Source organism: Canis lupus, chromosome 27, assembly GCF_048164855.1.
Source record: "Canis lupus baileyi chromosome 27, mCanLup2.hap1, whole genome shotgun sequence".
In the NCBI taxonomy this organism is placed as follows: domain Eukaryota; kingdom Metazoa; phylum Chordata; class Mammalia; order Carnivora; family Canidae; genus Canis; species Canis lupus.
In genome coordinates this window covers 34,126,150-34,135,287 of record NC_132864.1, presented here as the reverse complement: position 1 = coordinate 34,135,287, position 9,138 = coordinate 34,126,150, and the positions used below count along the sequence as shown (strand labels likewise).

Genomic DNA, 9,138 nt, shown 5'->3' with positions numbered 1-9,138 from the left:
GAGAGAGAGAGAGGCAGAGACACAGGCAGAGGGAGAAGCAGGCTCCATGCACCGGGAGCCCGATGTGGGATTCGATCCCGGGTCTCCAGGATCGCGCCCTGGGCCAAAGGCAGGCGCCAAACCGCTGCGCCACCCAGGGATCCCTATACTTAGTATTTTTAAGGCTCATTCTATTACTTACTCAGCATGATGATTCCTATCAAGAGAACACTATTAAGATGAAATTTTCCTCAATTCTGAGGAGTTCTTCAACCTCCCCTGTACTCAAATCCTCGTGGTCCTGCACTCCACGCACATTGGACCCTAAACTAGATGTTTTGTTCAGAATTCCATGGAATTCACTGGGGTTGTGTTTCTAAGATCTGAGTCCAATGAAGAGCTATTGTCAACATCTTGCCTCACAGCGAACAAGAGGGGATGAACAGTAGACATTAAGGAGTTAAACCGGGGGCAGTGCCCAAATGGCAGGATGGCACCAAGTGTGGAGATGTATTTGGATGGTGATGGTTGTAGCTTCACTATATTTAAGTCATCCAATCCATTCCCACCGTGTCCTCAAACTTATTTAAAACTGTTTATTTTTTGGCAATCTTTGTAGTTTTCAGTTCACATGTCTTATTTTTCCTACTAGTTATATTCCCTCCTAAATGTTTTATTCTTTTTGAGGCTATCCTAAATAGAATAGTTTATTAGTGTGTTTTTTGGGGCTTCTTAATTTTTGATATAGATAAAACTACCTGATTGTTATTGGGCATTACCACTTGAACTCCCGTAGAAGATACTAGATAGATCCCATTGAGGGTTGATGATAGAATTTGTTCCCTATTTTGGAACAGTAGCAACAAGAAATGAAATAGGAAAGAATATGCGTAGGAAGCTTTGCACCTATGACCTTAAAATAAGTAATCTCACATGATTGACCGTATGCACAGGAGAAAGTAGATGACAAATAGAATGGATGCTGCCTTCACCTCTTATGGGGGGAAATAGAAAACCCTAAAGCATTTCTTCTTTTCCAGTTTGACATACACCTGATTTATGTTTTCTAGAACCTATGTAATCATTTATGAAACATGTATTTCACAAGGACCAAGAGTTCTCTAATGCAGATGAAGGAGAAATAGGTCAGGTGAGGAAGGAGCTTCACTCTTTGTTCCTCACCTCGTGATTTTGGCAGGACGGAGAGGAGAGATATGCTTCTAGGACTTTGGTTCCTCAGGATGTGGCCCCTCGGAGAGGACACCAACCTCGCTACAAGCAGCCTTTCTCTGCAGGTTCCCCAGCTCCTACTTCCTCCTCCAGGCTCTAACATCTGGAGGACCTTGATTCCCCTTCTCTGAGAACAATGATATCTAGGGAATACCCCTCAAGATTTGACACACACCTAGGACTGTTGGATTATTTGAAGGTGGAGGGGAAAAAAGCATATTTCACTTCAAGTGAAGCATCTTTTTTTCTATTTACGCTGGAATCCTGCAGTTAGTAACTGAGAAGTTTCTGGTTATAAATTATTTTCCAGATAATTATACCTTATTTTATTGATTCATATGTTCCTGTGCTGAAACTTTTTACATTACAAATCAAGAAGTTACAGAAGGAATTCAGTATTGTGTTTCTAGAGCAAGAGCCATATATTCATAAAGTACATAATTTTCAAATATGTGGTAGTATCTGAACTGTACATAAATATCTAAACCACATAGGTATCAGTGGGATATGATATTTGAATAACAAAAGGCCAGATTGTGAAAATAAGGGTAATTCATGTTGAGGAGGATGGGGACCATCTAAGTGAGTCCTTATGGAAGGAGGTTTTCAAAGACCAGCAGTCCTCCCCTGAGATGTGTGGGTCTGCCCCACCTCTGAACTCTCCAAGTGAGGAAGGATTTGAATGAGAATTCTGGGGAATGTATATGGACCTTCAACAAAACTAAGGTTCCCTTACAAAGATGCATCTTTCCTATATGAGGTAGTGGCCTACTCCCATACATCGACTCCACATGTTTGCCCATCTCTGCTTCTGGTCTTAGACAAAGGCAAACATAATAAGGAGAAGTTGGAGACAGAATTATGAAATTCTGTCATAGAAAAACGTGCTTCAGAGGAAGGATCTCTCTGGACCTGTTGAGTGAGAGAGGCGTTCTTCATGGAATTCCAGATGAAGGGGAGATTTCCACCCTGTCTTCTGAAAATGGAGGTGATAGGTGTTTGAGGAACCAAGTCAATAACAGAGGGACAGGAGCTCAAAAGTTTGAAGATGCCCAGGAGAGGAGAGGAGGTTAAGCAAAAAGTGCAGGGTTAGGGAGGACCGTTGAAGGCAAAGGGAATGGACCTCCTATGCTTGGATTATTGCAGGTTCCTGGGCACAGAGCCCCCGCCCCTTCACAGGAGAGCTGTCTGAGGAACCTGCAGAATGTGCTGGAGTGAATGGCTAAGGGCATGAGGAAGCTGGATGGATACAGAGAACCTGGGAGAAGATTGATCCTTTCACAGCTCAGGCTACAGTCAGGTCAGAGAAGCCTCTGTGAACTGAACAACTTGTCATCTGCAAATCATCGTAGTCTTCCAATATGAGGGAGCTCCTCCTCACTCCTCTCAGGAGGCTCCCAGTTCTTCTTCCCATCACAAGGGTCCTGTCTTCAGTTGCCCTCTCTGATGTTTGGTCACTTGTACAGGGACCTTAATCATGCTGATTTTGTACTCTTGGTGCTCATGTGTGCAGAGTAGAAACAGGTGGGAGTTGTGGAATCCCACATGGTGAGGGGCATGGAGATTGGTGGGCACCACGTCCTGTAAGTGAAGGCAGGATCTGCTCTCTGAGCTACACTGGGGTAGCAGGTGGTGTTCTCATGTGCATTTTAGGTCACAATTAGCCATTAAACAATGAAGGAAATATGACAGCACAGCATCTTGGGCACCACCATGACACCTGGGTACAGTCTTGCTCCTTCTTTCCTTTTGCTCTTGGGAATGGAGTCACTCATGACATATGGGGTCTTATTCCCCATGACTGTTCTGTACATCATTCTGGACTGGTAATGGCTTTGTCACAGGAAGAAGGAAGAGATGATGTAGGTTTCCATATGGGTTGAGGGAAAACCACCATCCAGTTTCTATAACCAGAGGGTTATACTCACAGCACAGGAGAGTCTCAAATGGGTGGAGCTATTGTTTCAGGTCCCATTGGAGTAGGCTCAGGCCCTTCTCACATGTGAAGAAATTTAGCATCAGTCCTTCTTTCTTTTCAGCTGCCCAGAGCACCCTGGTGTTCCAACAATCGTGACCTGTATTTATCAAAATGTACTTCACAGTTGGCTTTTTCAGTGACAGAATAAGGTAAACCACTTGAAAACTTTTAAATGAAAATGTATCATACTCAAATATGGAAATAAGTAATGAAATGTGGGCAAAAATAAAGAATGAAAAATTTGGGTTAATAATAAGTAACAGGTACACTTTATTATGAAGAAGAAAATCATCCAAAAATGTTTAAATACACCAGTTTCCTTAGAAAAAAATACTCAATATAATTAGAAGCTATTCCTCAAAAAGTAATAAGATACAGTCAGCTTCAATAGAAAAACTAAAGAAAATGAAGATACAAACATTCGAAATCTTTGGAATACAACAAAAGTAGTCCAAAGAAGGAAATACATCACAGTACAAGCATCCCTCAAAAATTTTGGAAAAAAAAAAAACAGATACACCAGACAACCTCACACCTAAAGGACCTGGAGAAGAAGAGTAAATGAAATATACACCAAGCAGAAGAAGAGAGCAGAGCTCCATGAAATAGAGACCAGAAGAACTTTAGAACAAATCGACAAAACCAGAAGTTGATTCTTTTAAAGAATAAATAAGATAGATAAACCATTAGCCAACCTTAAAAAAAGAAGAGAGAAAAGACTCAAATTAGTAAAATCATGAATGAGGAAGGAGAGATCACCCCAACACAAAGGAAATACAAAAAATTTACAAATCTTATTATGAGCAGCTATACGCCAATAAACTAGGCCATCTAGAAGAAATGGACACATTTCTGGAAAACCACAAAATACCAAAACTGGAACAGGAAGAAATAGAAAACCTGAATAGGCTGATAATCATGGAGGAAATTGAAGCACTCATCAAAAACCTCCCAAGACACAAAAGCCCAGGGGCAGATGGCTTCCCTAGGGAATTCTATCAAATGTTAAAAGAAGAAATAATGCCTTTTCTGCTAAAGCTGTTTTGAAGGATAGAAAGGGACAAGATACTTTCAATCTTGTTTTATGAGACACCATCACCTTAATTCCAAAACCAGGAAAAGTCCCAACCAAAAAAGAGAATTATAGACCAATATCTCTGATGAACACAGATGCAAGGATTCTCAACAAGATACTAGCCAATTGGATCCAGCACTACATAGTGGAAAGGGAGGTGGGGAGGTGACTGGGTGATGGGCACTAAGTGGGGCACATGGCGGGATGAGCACTGGGTGTTATATGATATGTTGGCCAATTGAACTCCAATAAAAAAATTTTAAAAATTAAATTAAAAAAGAAAAAATGGATCCAGCAGTACATTAAGATTATTCACCATGACTAAGTGGGATTTATCCTCCAGATGCAGTGTTAGTTCAACATTTGTAAAACAATCAATGTGATACATCACATCAACAAGAGAAAAAGAAAACCAAATGATCTTGTCAATAGATGCAGAGAAAGCATTTGAAAAGATACAGCCTCCATTCTTGATCAAAACTCTTCAGAGGGTAGGGATAGAGGAAATATTCCTCGATGTCTAAAAAACCATCTATGAAAAGCCCACAGCAAATATCATTCTCAATGGGGAAGCTCTGAGAGCATTTCCTCTAAGATCAGGAACATGACAGGGATGTCCACTCTCACCACTGTTACTCAACATAGTACTAGAAGTCCAAGCCTCAGCAATCAGACAACAAAAAGAAATAAAAGGCATTCAAATGGGCAAAGAAGGTCATTTGCAAATATTTTCTCCCATTCTGCAGGTTGTCTTTTAGTTTTGTTGACTGTATCATTTGCTGTGCAAAAGCTTCTTATCTTGATGAAGTGCCAATAGTTCATTTTTGCTTTTGTTTCTCTTGCCTTCATGGATGTATCTTGCAAGAAGTTACTGTGGCCAAGTTCAAAAAGGGTGTTGCCTGTGTTCTCCTCTAGGATTTTGATGGAATCTTGTCTCACATTTAGATCTTTCATCCATTTTGAGTTTATCTTTGTGTATGGTGTAAGAGAATGATATAGTTTCATTCCTCTGCATGTGGATGTCCAATTTTCCCAGCAATGAGATACGATCTCACACCAGTGAGAATGGGGAAAATTAACAAGACAGGAAACAACAAAGGTTGGAGAGGAGGTGGAGAAAGGGGAACCCTCTTGCACTGTTGGTGGGAATGTGACCTGGTGCAGTCACTCTGGCAAACTGTGTGGAGGTTCCTCAAAGAGTTAAAAATAGATCTGCCCTATGACCCAGCAATTGCACTGCTGGGGATTTACCCCAAAGATACAAATGCAGTGAAATTCTGGGACACCTGTGCTCCAATGTTTCTAGCAGCAGTAATAGCCAAACTGTGGAAGGAGCTTCGGTGTCCATTGAAAGATGAATGGATAAAGAAGATGTGGTTTATGTATACAATGGAATACTACTCAGCCATTAGAAATGTCAAATACCCACTATTTGCTTCGACATGGATGGAACTGGAGGATATTGTGCTCAGTGAAATAAGTCAATCGGAGAAGGACAAACCTATGGTTTCATTCATACAGGTAATACAAACATTAGTGAAAGGGTTTATAAGGGAATGGAGAGAAAATCAGTAGGAAATATAAGAGAGTGTGACAAATCATGAGAGTCTCCTAACTCTGGGAAACGAACAAGTTGTAGTGGAAGGGGAGGTTGGCGGGGGGATGGGGTGTCTGGGTGATGGGTACTGAAGGGGCACTTGACGGGATGATGCTGGCTGTTATACTATAACATGGATAAACGAACTCCAATAAAAAATACAAAACAGACGAACAAAGAAAGAAAACAAAAGAAACTAAGAAACCTTCAGAGATCATAGTTTGATTTGATTATATATATATACATTTTCAGGTGTGTGGGTGCCTCAGCGATTGTCTGATTCTTTTTTTTTCCATTTGAAAGCAGTCATTTATTAACTGGCCACATTACAAAAATAATCATGGTAGATACCTTAGTTCATCCTTCTAATAAGCCAATTGATCTGGTCTTCCCAGTTCCCAGCATCTCCAAATTCTTCAAAATGAGTGGTCTTTTTCTTCATTCTGTCACATGGAGAAGATTATTTGAAGGGCCATAAAAAGTTATTTGTTTCTTTGAAATGTTTCCCAACAGTATAGATCGTGTGAATCAGATCCTCCATGCAGATGATGCCATATTTACCACGAGATCGAGCAATCAATGTGTTTCCTATCAGAGCATTTCGATTCTTGTTGATCTTGCCATAACCATGCTTGTAGATCAACTCATTCACTGACTTCAGGTTTGGGTACACCCTACTGTATATGTTTCCACAATCCTCAGGATGTTGACTGAAGCACTGTTGAGCTTAACAAAGGTGCCATTGAAGACCTGGCAAGGCAAAGAAGCTGTAACACCTTTGGAACCTTTGGGTTCACATCATTGATACATCCAATCCTGATAACAAATGCTAATTTGGGTTCTGCAGGCACGTAGAAGTTGCCAGCTTTTCTCGCCATCCTCGCCATTCGCATCTCAGTTCTGTACATCTGCCCGGAGTCCTCGTGTTATTGCTTAGCCTTTTCATAGATTAGCTTCCTCCTTATCTTTCAAAGCATCTTTTGGGTGACTTTTTTCTCAGACACTTGATCTTTAACTCTGCAAAATTCTTTCGCTTTTTCTTAAGTGTTTCTGGCACAGCAGGAACCCTCTTTTTCTTCTGTTCTGCACCCTCCATGGTTCCAGCCAGGAAAGAGCTTGAGTGTCTGATTCTTGATTTTATCTCAGGTTATGACCTCAGTGTCATGGGATCGAGTCTCACCATGTCAGATTCAGCACTCAGAGGGTAGTCTGCTAGAGATTCCCTCACTCCCTCTCCCCTGCCTCTCCACAACTCGTTCTCTCCCTTTCTCTATCTATCTAAAAATAAATGTCATATATATGACTTATATATATTTTAAACATTGAAAAACAATAGAAATTTTAAACTCTTACAGAAATAAAGCAATTGCACTGTTGGGGATTTACCCCAAAGATACAAATGCAATGAAACGCCGGGACACCTGCACCCCGATGTTTATAGCAGCAATGGCCACGATAGCCACACTGTGGAAGGAGCCTCGGTGTCCATCGAAAGATGAATGGATAAAGAAGATGTGGTTTATGTATACAATGGAATATTACTCAGCTATTAGAAATGACAAATACCCACGATTTGCTTCAACGTGGATGGAACTGGAAGGTATTATGCTGAGTTAAGTAAGCCAGTCGGAGAAGGACAAACATTATATGTTCTCATTCATTTGGGGAATATAAATAATAGTGAAAGGGAATATAAGGGAAGGGGGAAGAAATGTGTGGGAAATATCAGAAAGGGAGACAGAACGTAAAGACTGCTAACTCTGGGAAACGAACTAGGGGTGGTGGAAGGGGAGGAGGGCGGGGTGTGGGAGTGAATGGGTGACGGGCACTGGGGGTTATTCTGTATGTTAGTAAATTGAACACCAATAAAAAATAAATTAAAAAAAAGACAATAAGGATACATACAAATGACACATAAAATACAGAAAAAGAAAGATTGTGGAATATTGTGAACTAAAAAGAAGAAATACTGTTTCAAATGTTCTAAATAAATTATGAGCAGTGAGATTGTCAGATTAGATTATCAGACTAATATATCAGACCCTATAACCATTGTAGATTATTATAGATATGGAGTGGGTTTTCATAAAGATAATTGCTCTTAGAACAGTCATACTAATAAATTAACAGAGTAAAATTACATGATCTCACTAGACCTTGAAAGAAATTTTGACTAATGTGAAAGCAAAGTCCTCATAAAAACCACAGGAATAGAAACAGAGAAATTTTACAATGATGAGTCGTTTCTTGCACAGACATAGAACTCAATCTCACACTGAGGAAAATAGTTAATGGAGTGGTGGTGGGAAGACATTTCTACCATTTCAGGAATGTGCAAATGTGACCTAAATACCATTAAACTGAACATTTTGGGGAACCGTGAGTGTCTCAGAGGTTTAGTGCCTGCCTTGGGCCCAGGGCATGATCCTGAAATCCCGGGATAGAGTCCCACATTGGGCTCCATGCATGGAACCTGCTTCTCCCTCTGCCTGAGTCTCTGCCTCCATTTCTTTCTGTGTCTCTCATGAATAAATCAGTGAAGTCTTTAAAAAATAAATAAATAAACTCAACATCTTTCTTCAAGTATCAGACAATGCAAGTGAACAAGAAAAAATACCTGGTTAGACTTCAGCATTGATGGGAATGGAAAGGGAGTTATGTCAGAAGATCCAAATCTATGATTCAGATATAGATACTCTGGAATTGGTGCATCAGTGACAGAAGCAATCACCCAATGAGCAAAAAGAACAGGCATTCATATTGAAGATGAGTCAGAGGATTCCATGCGTCTGGAAACTTCCAGAAATAGCTAAGTGACCAAGGATAGAGATGTGGATTCCTCAGAGGTCAGGTGGGAGATGAGCAACCTGGCCCTGCCACCCCCAGTCCATGTATTAAGTAGAAAGAGACCCTGTGTCACAACCTGATGGGGGAGATGACCTTTCTGTGTCCTTTGAGGCCTTTTATTTTTCTTTGAGGCATCTTTTCTCAGAAGATGCTACTCGAGTATCTTTGGGGGACACAAGGGAAGGAGTAGCACTGAGACCCAGGTGGCAGCCTTGTATAGACCTGAATCCATGTTGGCAACAGGAACTGCAGGCACAGGAGCCACACACTGAGCCTTTGCAGCTTCTGGGGCCTCCCCCTCCCAGCAGATGACAAAGGGTTTCTGGTCTCCATTCTCAAGGATCTGAGATTCTATGTGAGCCTTGAAATGCTGTCACCAGAGGGGCAGTGAAGCATGACCTCATCCTTCAGGCTCAGACCAGCAATTGTTAG

The 9,138-nt window shown here is 40.9% G+C and overlaps 1 pseudogene; it reads right to left on the bottom strand.

The window, feature by feature from the left end:
* Window positions 1-6,211: 6,211 nt before the first annotated feature.
* On the bottom strand, window positions 6,212-6,955 carry LOC140619064 (large ribosomal subunit protein uL30 pseudogene; annotated as a pseudogene).
* Window positions 6,956-9,138: the final 2,183 nt, after the last annotated feature.